The sequence below is a fragment of the Mirounga leonina genome, unplaced genomic scaffold (genome assembly GCF_011800145.1).
Source record: "Mirounga leonina isolate KUSES-001 unplaced genomic scaffold, KU_Mleo_1.0 Mir_175, whole genome shotgun sequence".
Classification (NCBI taxonomy): domain Eukaryota; kingdom Metazoa; phylum Chordata; class Mammalia; order Carnivora; family Phocidae; genus Mirounga; species Mirounga leonina.
This window is the reverse complement of record NW_023270453.1, coordinates 5,141,896-5,155,852: the sequence shown is the minus strand read 5'-3', so window position 1 is coordinate 5,155,852 and position 13,957 is coordinate 5,141,896. Positions and strand designations below refer to the sequence as shown.

Sequence of the window (13,957 nt, the reverse complement as noted above, 5' to 3'; positions counted from 1 at the left end):
CAACTTAATAGGCTTTGACATATGTATCATCTGTGAAACCATCACAATCAAGACAGTGAACATATCCATCATCTCAAAGAGTTTCCCTGTGCTCCTTTTTCAATGCCCTCCTTCTCCACCTCACATTGTTACCAGGTAACCATTGAGCAGCTTTCCTTCACTACAGATTACTTTGCAATTTCACTGATTTTCTGTAAATGAAATCATACATTATATGCTCTTTTCTGTCTGGCTTATTTCACTCAGGATAATTATTTTGAGCAGGTCCAGCTTCATGTCTATGTAGCTTCTAGGGTCCCACAGGATCCTGGGCTCAAAAGGGCCTGCCACTTGATTTAATGCTCTGTTTTAATTTGATGCTCTTCTTTATGTTTTGAAATTTTTAATCATTTATGAATAAGGGGGTCCATATTTCCCTTTGCACTGTGTCCCACAAATTATGTAGCTGGGCCCGGATTTGAGATTCAGGTGGTAGGTATCAGTAATTCATGCTCTTTTATGTCTGGGCAGTATTCCATATGGATATACCACAATTTGTTTATCCATTTACCATGTAATTTGTCTATCCATTCCTGTTTAGACATTTGGTTTTTTTCCCAGTTACAAATAAAGATTTATGAACATTTGTTGACAAGACTTTTATGGAGATATGCTTTCATCTTTCTTATGTAAATACTTAGTAGTGGAGTGACTAGGTCATACATAGTTCTAACTTTTTAAGAAACTGCTAAATGTTTTCAAAAAGTGGTTGTACCATTTTACATTCCTAACAGCTATATATGAGAGTTTCAGTTGCTCCATATCCTGGCCAATATTTGGTATGGTCCATCTTAGATTTTACATATATTAATAGATGCATTGTGCTATCTTATTATGGTTTTAATTTTTCATTTCCTTAATGACTAATGATGCTAAGCTGCTTTTCATGTGCTTTTTTGTCAATTGTATATTTTCTTTGCATTAGCGACTTTTCAGATCTATTCCTCATTTTCTTCGTGGTGCAACTGTGTTTTCAGTTAAGTTTTGAGAGTACTTTATGGATTCTGGATCTAAGTCTTTTATCAAATATGTGATTGTCAAATATTTCTTCCCAGTTTGTGGGTTGCTTTTCATTCTCTTAACAGTGTCAAACAGCAGGTCTTAATTTTGATAAAGTTCTATTTATCAATTTTGTCTTTGATAGACTGTGTTTTTGGTGTCACATCTAAGAATCTTTGCCTAAGCCAAGCTCACAAAAGATTCTGTGCAGTTTTCTTGTGGAAGATGAGTAGTTTGAAGTTCTACAGTCAAGCTTATAATCCACTTTGAGTTAATTTTTTTATATAGTGTGAGATATAGATTGAAGTTCATATTTTTGCTTGTAAGTATCCAAGTGTTCAGCACCATTTGTTGAGAACCTATCCTTTCTCTGTTGAGTTGCCTTTGTACCTTTGTCAAAAATCAGTTATCTGGGGGCGCCTGTGTGGCTGAGTCGGTTAAGCGTCTGCCTTCAGCTCTGGCCATGATCCATGACCCTGGGATGGAGCCCCATGTCAGGCTTCCTGCTCTACAGGGAGTTTGCTTCTCCCTCTCCCTCCCCTGGTTCGTGTTCTCGCTCTCACTCACTCTCTCTTTCAAATAAATAAATAAGATCTTTTTAAAAAATCAGTTATCTATGTATGTATAGGTGTATTTCTGAAATGTCTATTCTGTTCCATTGATCTTTCTATCTTTACACAAGTACCATACTATCTTGATTATTATAGCTTTAATAACAAATCTTGAAAGCAGGGTTAATGAGAGTGTTAGTGATCTGTCATGCATGTTTTTAGCATATTGTGATAAAATTTGACTGGGCTTGGTGTGGTTATTTCAACAGGATAAGAGCAATGATATCATTAATGGGATGAATGGGAATTTTAACAATTTATTTATAAGTATCACAGTAGGAATGATTATGAGAGGAAAGAAAGTGGGTAGACTCAGGAGGAGAGTATTTGTGAAGTGCAACACAAGTGAGTAATGGAAGTACAGTTAAAAGCAAATACAAAGAAAAAGAATGAGAACTGAAATGTGAAGAATGAGAAACCTCTTAAATACAGAGGTATTAATGTAGAAAATGATAAATTGACACTGTAGTTTGGAAGGACTATTGGAGTTAACTTGGTTTTTTATTGATGTGAAAACTGAGGCACAGTGATGTCTTTATCTAGAGCTTATCTGGAATCTCCTCTAAAACAGAACCAATCATACAAATTTGGTTCTAGGCCATCAGCTGAAAGTCAAATCTTAAAATCCTTTAGTTCTATAGGTGTATTATTATAAATGAGAACTTCATTCCTGAAGAACTAGTTCATACCTTACAAAAGTGATCATGAAAATGAAACTAAATACATATGCTATCATAAACATTAATTATGTTAGATTAAACATAATATAAAAAATAGTATTTTAATTGCTCCTTTTGGGAACATTTTCTATATGGACACAGATATAGTACAGGGAACTTAGAATGAAGATGCCTTTTTTTCTTCCTATCAATGTCTCTACAACAAGCATATACAGTTTTCATTTTTCCAAGAAATGAACTGCTTTCAAAACTGGAGTCACCTGTTTTAAAAATCTGTGGCTTATTTTAATACGCATGAAAGCCTCTGAAAAGTCTTTGAATGTGTAAATACTGGGGTGGAGCAGATTCCTTGGTGAGGATGTTTTCGAAGATCCTTTGGTATATACCACCTGCAAACTGAGTCAGCGGAATCGTTATAAACCCAGACCAGCTGGTGAGTGTTGCTAATCTAGTTACCCAGTGTTTGGCAGTTATTAAGTTAAAGAAAATATATGATCTTTATGATAGGAAAGGGGGCAAAAGTGGAATTGACAAGCTGAGGTATAATAAATAAAGGGAGTTTATATTTATTATAGAACTATGGTTGTTGTGAAAAGGCTATTTATAAATACACGGCATTAGATTGGTCCAATCTGCTCAAAAAAGATGTTAAACCATGAAGCAGCTGTTCCAGAATTATCTATCAGGAGAGGCTGGGGCAATCTGGTTGTTGGGGAATGGGCTGAGGCCTTGGTTTTCAAACATTTTTACCTTCACTTGTATTTGAAATGATCATCTAAAATTTTTCATCAAAACTATAAAGTGTTGTGAAGGATAAATTTCTGGCAATTTTAATTTCTTTATTGAGGTCTAATTAACATACAATAATCTGTTCATATTTAAAATGCACAATTTGGGGGGGCCTGGGTGCCTCAGTTGTTAAGCATCTGCCCTCTGCTCAGGTCGTGATCCCAGGGTCCTGGGATTGAGCCCCACATTGGGCTCCCTGCTCAGCGGGAAGCCTGCTTCTCCCTCTCGCACTCCCCACTGCTTATGTTCCCTCTTTTGCTGTGTCTCTGTCAAAATTAAAAAATAAATAAATAAAATCTTAAAAAAAATAAAATGTACAATTTGATAAGTATTGACATATATGTACATCAATGTAACTATCACTACTCTCAAAATAATGAAAATAGCCTATCAATCCCCATCCCCCAACTTTCTCATTCTCCTTTGTGATCCCCAGTGAATTCATCTAGGCCTGGAATTAATTTTGTTGAAGGTTTTTTTTTTTTTTTTTTACAGATTTTATTTATTTATTTGAGAGAGAGAATGAGAGAGAGAGAGAGCATGAGATGGGGGGAGGGTCAAAGGGAGAAGCAGACTCCCTGCTGTGCAGGGAGCCCAATGTGGGACTCAATTCTGGGACTCCAGGATCATGACCTGAGCCGAAGGTAGTTGCTTGACTGAGCCACCCAGGCACCCTTGTTGAAGGTTCTTAATAAGCAATTACATTTTTTTAGTAGAAATAGGTCTATTGAAGTTAACTATTTCTTTTTGAGCTTTATTAATTTGTGCCTTCAAAAGAATTTGCCATTTCCTCTAAGTTATTCAATTTATAAGTATTAAGTTGGTCATAATATTCCCTTATTATGCTTTTAATATCTGTAGCATCTGTAATGGTCACTTCCCTTATTCCTGAAATTGGTAATTTGTAGCTTTTCTATTTTCCTCATCAATATGACTATAGTTTTATCAATTTTACTTATCTCCTCAAAAACCTTTTAGCTTTATTTTCCCTATTGTTTTCCTGGTTTCATTGCTTTTTCTCTTTGATGTTTATCATTTCTTCTGCTTACTTTAGGTTCATTTACGATTTTTTTCTAGATTCTTAAAATGAAAGCTGAGATAACTGATGAGACCTTTCTTCTTTTCTAGTATATATGCTATATTATAAATATATTAAAGCTTTGTATTATAAATACTGCTTTAACTGCTTTCCACAAATTTTGATATGTTTTCATTTTCATTACATTCAAAATACTTTCTAATTTCCATTTTTATTTCTTCTTTGACCAATGGTTATTTAGAAGCATGTTATTTAGTTTTCAAATATTTGGTGACTTTTAAGTATTCTTCTATTATTTATTTTTAATTTAATTCCATTGTAGTCAGAGAACATATTTTGTATGACTTGAATCCTTTTAAATTGACTGATACTTGTTTTTTATATGTTATGAGCACTTGAAAAGAATACGTATTCAGGTCTCATTTGTTGTGTTCTATCAATTTCAATTAAGTCAAGTTGGTTGATAGTACTGTTCAAGTCTACAGCCTTACTGATTTTCTGTCTGCTTGTTCTATCACTATTGAAACAAGGGAGTTGAAATTTTGAACTATAATTGTGGAATTGTCTATTTTTCCTTGAAGTTCCATCAGTATTAATTAATTAATTAATTAATTAATATTCTTATGTTAATCCCCATACATTACATCATTAGTTTTAGATGAAGTGATCCATGATTCATTGTTTGTGCATAACACCCAGTGCTCCATGCAGAATGTGCCCCCCTCAATACCCACCACCAGGCTAACCCATCCTCCCACCTCCCTCCCCTCTAGAACCCTGTTTGTTTTTCAGAGTCCATCGTCTCTCATGGTTCATCTACCCCTCCGATTTCCCCATCAGTATTTATTTTATGTTCTCTGAAATTCTGTTATTATATGCAAAACCATATAGGTCATGATCTCTTAATTAACCCCTTTTTCATTATAAAGTGACATTCTGTGTCTCTGGTAATATTCCCTGAACTGAAACCTACTTTGTCTGATATTAATGTGGTATTTTAGCTTTCTTTTGATTAGTGTTAGCATGGCATATCTTTATATACCATGATACAGTCTTATGTTTAAAGTAGGTTTCTTATAGATAGCTTGCTAATTTTTTTATTGGATGTCAGACATTGTATATTTTATCTTCTCAAATGATGAATATTTTTGTGTTCCAGCATGTCTTCGGTATTCTTTCTTGCAAACTTTTTCAGCCTTGGCCCCTCTGGACTCCCAGCCTTTTCCTCATCTCAAGGAGACTGATACCATATGTGATGGCCTGAAAAATCTACCCAGGCAGTAAGCTAGGGCAATCATAAGACTAATGTCATTTGTGTCCCATCTCTCAGCAATCATTGTTCTTTGTTGTAAGATGTCCAGTATCATGAGAACTGTTGTTGATATTATTTTGTCCAGTTGTTCAGTTGTTTCAGGCAGGAGGATAAATCTAGCCTGTGTTACTCCATCTAGACCAAAAGTGAAGTCTGAAACCAATATTCTTTTTATGTTTTTCTTGTCTGTAATACTATATATTAATGTTTAACTGTAGTGTGAAATGGGCATTCTTGTATTGCTGTTTATCATAGAGAGAAACACCATTTTCCTTCACTGTTGGGTAAGATGTTAGCTCCAAGTTTTTTGAAGATGCCCTTTGTCAGGTTGAGAAAAGTTTCTTCTATTCTTAGTTTGCTCAGGTTTTCTCACAAAGGCTTTTAAACTTTCTGAAATATTTTTCTCCATCTTCTGAGATTATCATATAGTTTTTCTCTTACATTCTGTTAAAATGGTGAACTGTGCTGATTTTCAAATGCTAAAGTAACGTTGTATTCCTAGGATATACTCTACTTGGTCATGATGCATTTTTGTTTTTATATATTGCTGTAAATCTCTATTTTTAAAGGATTATATTTATGTTAATGAAGGATATTGTTTGAAGTTTTCTTATGTTGTTTGATTTTGCTATCAGGGTAACGTTGGTCTCATAAAATATAAGTAGGAAATTGTTCCTTCATGGTGTATTTTCTAAAAGATTTTGTATAGGTTTGATATTATTTCTTCCTTACAAGATTGATGAATTAGAAATAACTTGAATTCATGGGCCTGGAGACTTCTGTGGAGTGTTTTCAAGGAAGAATTTAATTTCTGTTATTGACATGTATCTTTTCAGGTTTTGTGTTTCTTATTGACCCAGTTGTGGCCATTTTTATCTTTTCTACTTATTTTGAATTCTTTTTTTTTTTTTTTAAAGATTTTATTTATTTGAGAGAGAGAGTGAGAGAGCACAAGCAGGGGGAGCTGCAGAGGGAGATGGAGGGAGACGCTGAGCTCCCTGATGAAGGGCTTGATCCCAGGACCCTGAGATCATGACCTAAGCTGAAGGCAAACGTTTAACCAACTGAGTCACCCAGGTGCCCTTGAATTCTTTTTTTATCTTAAGGGATTTACGTTAGATTTTTTTTCCCCTAGTATCTAATGCTTGAAGTATTCCTCTAAGCAACATAACTGCATCCCACAAATTTTGATAGGTTATGTTTTCACTTTCATCCAGTTCAAAATATGTTCTGATTTTTCTTTGACACATAAGTTATTTATAACTGCATGGGTCAATCCTTACATAAGCTGCAATTTTCCAGATAACCTTTTCTTATATTCCTAAGTTAATTTTGTCTTAGTCAAGGAACAAAATCTGTATGATTTTATCCTCTAAATTATATGGATTTAAGGCCCAGCATATTGTCTATTTTTGTTAATGTTCTGTGTCCACTTGACAAAAATGGTGATTTTATAAATGTCAGTTAAGTTAATCGATAGAGTTGACTCTTCTAAGTAATTACTGATTTTCTATTTGTTCTATCTTTACCTGAGAAAAGAATGTTGAAATAGCCAACATAGGGACCCCTGGGTGGTACACTGTGTTAAGCATCTGACTCTTGGTTTTGGCTCATGTTATAATCTCAGGGTCATGAGATCAAGCCCGAGTTAGCTCAGAGCTCAGTGAGGAGTCTGCTAAAGTTTCTCTTTCCCTCTCTTTCTCCCCTCTCTGCACTCACGCTCTCTCTAAAATAAATCAATAAATCTTTAAAAAATATAGCCAACACAAACTAGGGATGAATCAAGTTTTCCTTTAAATTTTGTTTCTTTTTTTAAAGTTCTGTTTTTAGGTTGATACATATTTAATGTGTCTTCTTGGTTAGTTGATCCCTTCATCACTATGAAATGTCATTCATTATCCTTGGAGAGTTTCCTTTTTTCAATTTATTTGGTTTGATATTAATATAACCAGTCTTCTTTAGTATTTTCAAAATATATCTTTTCCCATCCATTTACTTTTAACCTACTTTTGTCTTTATTTTTAAAACAAGTTTCTTATATAATACATCATCCAGTTGGATCTTGCTTTTTTAAAATCCAGTCTGACAATCTCTACCTTTTAATTGGAATGTGTAGATCTTTTGTATTTAACGTGGTTATTAACATGGTTGGATTTAAATCTACTCTTTGTCCCATTTGTTCTTTTTTTTGTCTTCTTTTACTGCTTTTTAAAAAATTGAATTTTTTAAAAAATTTATTTCCACCACTGTTCTATCTATACCCCTTTGCTTGATTTTCTTTGGGGGTGCTATGGCTCTAGGGCTTATGGTATGCATTTTGAACTTATCAATATCTCTTTTCAAATCATATTTGTAATACTTTATATAAAGACTCCTCCAGCCCTACATTTCTATTTTGCTTCTGCCATCCTTTGTGCTATTTTCCTTTTATTTCTACCTATGTTATCAACTCTAATATATACAGTTGATTTTTAAATTTAAAAATAATTAGAAATGTCTTTTATATTTATTCTCACATGACCATTCTGATGTTCTTCATGCCTATGTGAATATTTATATCATAGATACCATAATCCTTTGCCTAAAATTATTTTCATTTGTATGTTTTAACATTTTTCATTGTATAGATCTGCTGGTGATGAGGTTTTTAAATGTAAGTATTTATTTCACCTTCACTTTTGAAAAATATTTTTGCTGATAGAGAATTCCAGGTTGGCATTTTTAAAATTCAGGACTTTAAAGGTACTGTCCCACTGTTTTTTTGTTTGTTTTTGTTTATCTTGCATAGTTTGATTAGAAGTCTATTTTAATTCTTTATTCCTGTTTGTCTTTTTGTTTTCAAAATGCCTTTAAGATTTTGTCTTTATCACTGATTTTCAGCAGTTTGGTCATGCTGTGCCTTGGTATCATGTTTTATTGTTGTTAGTTATGATTGGGATTCACTTATATTCTCAGATCTGTGGAAATATAGTTTTCATTAAATTTAGGGAAAATTTGTTATTTAAAATTTTTTTCTTTTTTTTTTTTTTAAAGATTTTATGTATTCACTTGAGAGAGAGAAACAGGGAGAGCACAAGCAGGGAGAGAGGCAGAGGGAGAGGGAGAAGCAGACTCCCTGCTGAGCTGGGAGCCTGACATGGGGCTGGATCCCAGGACCTGGAGATCATGACCCAAGCCGAAGGTAGACGCCCAGCCATCTGAACCACCCAGGCACTCCTTAAATTTTTTTTTCTTTCCCCTTTTTCTTGCTACGAAACTCTACACATTATATTGTTTCATATTTTCTTATAGGTCATTGAGGTTCTGTTAACTTTTTTGTTTTCTTTCTGGGTTTCAGTTTGTATACTGTCTGTTGCTGTTATCTTCCAGTTGCGATATTTTTTCTTCTGCAGTGTCCAATCTGTTAATCCTATTTAGTGAGTTTCATTTTAGGTATTCGATTACCTGCAGAATTTCCATTTTATTCTTTTTTGATTTTATTTTCTCTCCTCATTATGTTCAACTGTAAATCCTTAACTTTATTGACCATAGTTATAATAGTTCTTTAAACATTTCTCTGTTAGTTCAATCATCTACTTAATTTCTGGATGTTTCTATGGACTGCTTGCCCTAATAGTTACTGGTCATATTTTCCTGGGCCTTCATGTGTCCAGTAACTTTTTATTGGTGTCTAGCCATTTTATATTTTTGAGTGTTGTTTTGGGGGGTCAAGTATTCCTTTTAAGTTTCATACTTTGTTTTACCATTCATTTAAGCTATGTCTTGACTTTTTTCAAGAGGCACTTTTTAAGCTTTTTTGGAGCAGATCTAGAGTAGCCTTCTCTTTCAGGCTACTCCTGACTACTAAGACATTACCTTTGGGGGTTATTTATTAAACCCCCAATATGTTCAATTAGGTCTCTTCCTTCTGGCTTTGAGAACTCAAATGATTCCTGGACTTGTATGAACTCTTGGGATTTTTCAGATTTTGATTCCCTGGAGATAGCTCTTTCCCTGAAAGTTCTTTACATAGACTTGTAGAGCTCTACTTGACCCATGACTAAATTGGCATTCAGCCATAGTCTCAAGGGAACTCCAACACAGATTTCTGGAGCTCTTTCTCTACATAGCACCCTCCTAGTATTCTGTCTTCCAAATTCTAGCCCTTTAGCCTATCCAAACTCTGATATTTCTCTCTTTAATACAATAAGACCATTTGGTTCCTTTTGAGTTTCCCCTCTCTATAGCGTAGTCCAGAAACTGACTCTAGGCAGAAAGCTGTGGTAATCACAGAGCTCATGCATGTTTCCTTTCTCCTTGGGATTACAGTCTGTTGTCCCATGTTTGAAATCAATTGTTTCATATATTTTGTTCAGTGTTCTATTTGGTTATGGTATAAAGATAAGTCCAGATCCTGTTACTGCCTCATAGCTGATAAGTATGTCACTGGAAATATACTACTTTAATAATGACATCTTTTGGGGCGCCTGGGTGGCTCAGTTGGTTAAGCGACTGCCTTCAGCTCAGGTCATGATCCTGGAGTCCCGGGATCGAGTCCCGCATCGGGCTCCCTGCTCGGCGGGGAGTCTGCTTCTCCCTCTCATGCTCTCTGTCTCTCATTCTCTCTGTCTCAAATAAATAAATAAAATCTTTAAAAAAAAATAATAATGACATCTTTTATTTCTTTACTACATTTAATAAATATTTATGGGACACCTACTGTGGAAATCTAGAGGTAAGTGAGTCATAAACTTATAATGCTATACAAACAAGTAAAAAGTTACAGTATTGTGGTTGCTTTCAAATATAGTCCCCAAATTCTTTAATACTCCTTTAATCAAGAATTGGGTTTTATTTCCTCTCCCCTTGAGTGTAGGCACTGTGACTGCTTGTCCAATAGAATATGACTCAAATGATGCTGTGCCCATTTCCTATCACATAGGAAACTAGCAGTTTCCTTTTCCTGTTTTAGGAAAACTAGCAGTTTCCTTTTCCTGTCTCTTGGAATGCTCAGTCCAATATGCTGAGAAACCAAGCAGACACACAGGAGGTCCCATACAGTTGTTCTAGCTGACAGCTCCAGTGACCTAGCCAACTGCCAGCATCAATTCCTAGACAGTGCGAGAGTGCGAAAGCTTTCAAACAATTGCCAACCCCTAGGTGTAGAGTCATTCCAGCCTTTGAGGCACCCCTGCTGAGACCGTGTAAAGAAAAGCAATCTGTGCCTGCAAAGCTCTGACTAAATTTCTGATTTGCAATCAAAAGGAATGATTATTGTTGTCTTAAGACAAGTTTGGAGGGGTTTCTATATAGTAAAAGACACCTGGAACAAATATAATACCATAAAGTGCTGTAACAGAGGTGGCCAATAATCAACTGATTAACACATATTTATTATATATCTATTACTGGTCAGGTACTGAGTCAGGAAAGCTTTTGGGAAGTGAAATCTGAGCAGAGGTTTAGAGAAGGTATAGAACCAGAGAAGGAAAAGCAGAAAAAGTTGCTTGTTTGAAGATATGGAAACCATGGAGCATCAGAAATGTTAGAGACTATGTTAAGATAAGACTGAAGAGATGAGGTGCTAGGGGCCAGTTCAGTAAGGATATAATTATTAAGAATCAGGATTTAATCCTGAAGACAGGAGATTACTCTGCACACTTGTAATCATGCAATTACTTTAATTATTTACTTAATGACTGTATTCCCCATAGGATATACTCCAAAAAAGGTTATCTCATATAAAGCATTTATCCTTATGTTATTCCAGCATACAGAATGGTACCTGGCACACATAAGGAATTAATAAATATGTACTGAATGACTGAGTTATTGAAGAACCATGTGAGAATTTTATAGGAATGATACAGTCAGATCTGTGTGTTAGAAAAATCATTCCAGCAGGGGTTTGGAGAATGGTTTGGAGATAGGTAGGTGTATTAGTCAACTCTGCTGTTCTAAGAAATGATCATAGATTGGGAAGCTTAAAAAAACAGAAATTTATTTTTGGAAGCTTGAAGTCTGAGATCAGGGTGTTAGCAAGATCTGGTGAGGACTCTATTCCTGGCTTCCCTTCTGGGTCCTCACAAGGCAAAGAGAGGAAGTTCCCTGGTGTCTATTCTTAAGAGGGCACTAATCCCATCATGAGGGCTCCACTCTCATGACCTCATCTAAATGTAATTATTGAATTATTTACCAAAGGCTCCATCTCCAAATACCATCAGATCTCGGGGTAGGGCTTTAATGTGAATTTGGGTGGGATGCAAATCAGTCCATAGCAGTAAGAAAGGAGAAAAACAGTAGGAGGTGGATGTAATAATTCATCTAAGAGATGATGAGGGTGTGAACTAGTGTGAATAATCTTCCTGGGGTATTTCTTTTCCTAAACTTTAAAATTATAGACTTTTCCTGGAATAACTCCATTGCACATTTTTAAACGTAGAATTTTCAAAATCAAACAAAAAAAGGGATTTAACATTTTAAAATCAACTATAGAATTTAGTAAACACATATTATAGAAATGTTTTACTGTGAATTTGACATATAGTCTCTATATTTTAAAAACTTAGGTAATCTTAGGGGTGTCTTGGTGGCTTAATCTAAGCGTCTGCCTTTGGTTCAGGTCATGATCCTGGAGTCCCAGGATCTAGCCCACATTGGGCTCCCTGCTCAGCAAGGAGTCTGCTTCTCCCTCTGTCCCTCACCTGCTATCATGCTCTCTCTCACTCTCTCTCTCTCAAATAAACAAATAAAGTCTTAAAAAAAAACAAACAACTTTGGTAATCTTAAAAGTGAAACTCCTGCAGTTTGTGTTTTAAGGGATAATAACAGAAAGCTAACCTCAAAATACAAACCCATTTCACTTTTTGTATTTGGCTTTTATGTTAAACATAACAATAATATTAAAAGTTCTACATTTAAAAATATTTATTATTTATAGTATATTAATCATAAAGGCCCCAAATAGCTAAAGTAATTCTTTTAGGTTAGAAGACATGTATAATGCTATCAAGACTAATTCCTTCACTATTCCCATTGCTTTTACATATTGATGATCAAGGCTTGAACAATTTGATCACTAGCTTACTGCCGGCAACAGAATAATTCAGTTTCCTTACTGAAGCACAAGGCACATCCAAATGCACTTTCATAAATATTTGGCTTTGATCCAGGGTGATTATGATAATGTGCCCCAGACACTGCTCAAGAACTTAAGATGGACAAGTTGTCACTTGATTCTGTCAGCCCAGTCATCAAGAATCAGTTTTTGAGAATGTTCTGCTTCTCATGTCAATAGTGATGTTTTAGAAGAATTTTTACTTGCCATAATGAAACACAAACAAGCTTCTGGCATTGGCTCCTTAAAATGTTAAGAACGGGTGTTACTAAATACATGTTTTACACTGTTGTGTTTTAACTGTGCTTCCGAAAGAAGTATAGGCCCATTATTAAAATATCTGGAAGATATAAAATGCGTAAAGAACAAAAAATCATCCCAAATTTTACCACTCAGAGATAAACATGTCATAATATTCTCATGTATTTCCTTTCAGACTTTCAAAATTGGGGTATTTTGTAATTTTACATGTTTTTGTAACCTGCTTTTAAAAACTTATGTATTTAGACATCTTTCTTTGAAAATATAGATCTATATAATCACCTTTAACAGCTGTGGAGTTTTTACATTGTGTGTACTAAAATTCACTTGACCAATATTAATTATAATGATTTCTTACACTTATTTGGTGCTTACTATATGCTAGGCACTTAAGGGCTTGGTTTGTATTCATCCATTTGATCCTCACAACCCTATTATTATTCCTGTTTCTCACAGATGAAAAATTGAGGTACCAAGAGGTGAAGTAATTTATACAACCTCTTAATATTGGACATTTTAGTGGCTAACAATGCTTTGATATTATAAACAACGTTGCCATCAATATCATTGTTCATGTTCTTAAACAATGTCTTTATGATAAATTCCAAAAAGTAGAACTGCTGGGTCCAAAACTGTTCACGTATCTAAAAGCTTCTGTAACAGACTTTCAGATATTTTCTTTAGGAAGACTACATAATTTAAACTTCGTTCAACAACGTGAGTGTACAATTCTCCACATCCCGTTTTAATCCCTGACAAAAAGGTATCTGAATGTTACTTTAATTTGCATTTTCCACTTTTAGAAATGAGCTTTCATTTTACAAAATGGATTTTTGTAAACACTCTTTGTATAGTAATCCTGTCGTTGACAAGTTGTAAATATTTGTTTACATGTTGTATTTGTAAGTGCTCTAATTTAGGTATAATTTACATAATTCCAACTGATGTGCAAGATGCTTTTACTTTGCTCCAAGTGGGACACAAAACCTCTAGGTGCTCCTTAAAATTTCTACATGACGTAGGCATAACTTGTTACTTATAAATAAAATCACTAAATAAACATTTTAAGTTGTTAGGAATCCCTCATCCGTTTCTAGCTCCATTTGCAGTTTTGTTTGATTTTTTTTGCTC

At 34.6% G+C, this 13,957-nt stretch overlaps 1 protein-coding gene across 1 annotated transcript in view; it reads left to right on the top strand.

Annotated features, from left to right (window-relative positions):
- Positions 1 to 13,957, top strand: part of STAM (signal transducing adaptor molecule) — a 109,796-nt gene that overhangs the window by 4,932 nt on the left and 90,907 nt on the right. The gene's annotated exons all lie outside the window — the stretch shown is intronic.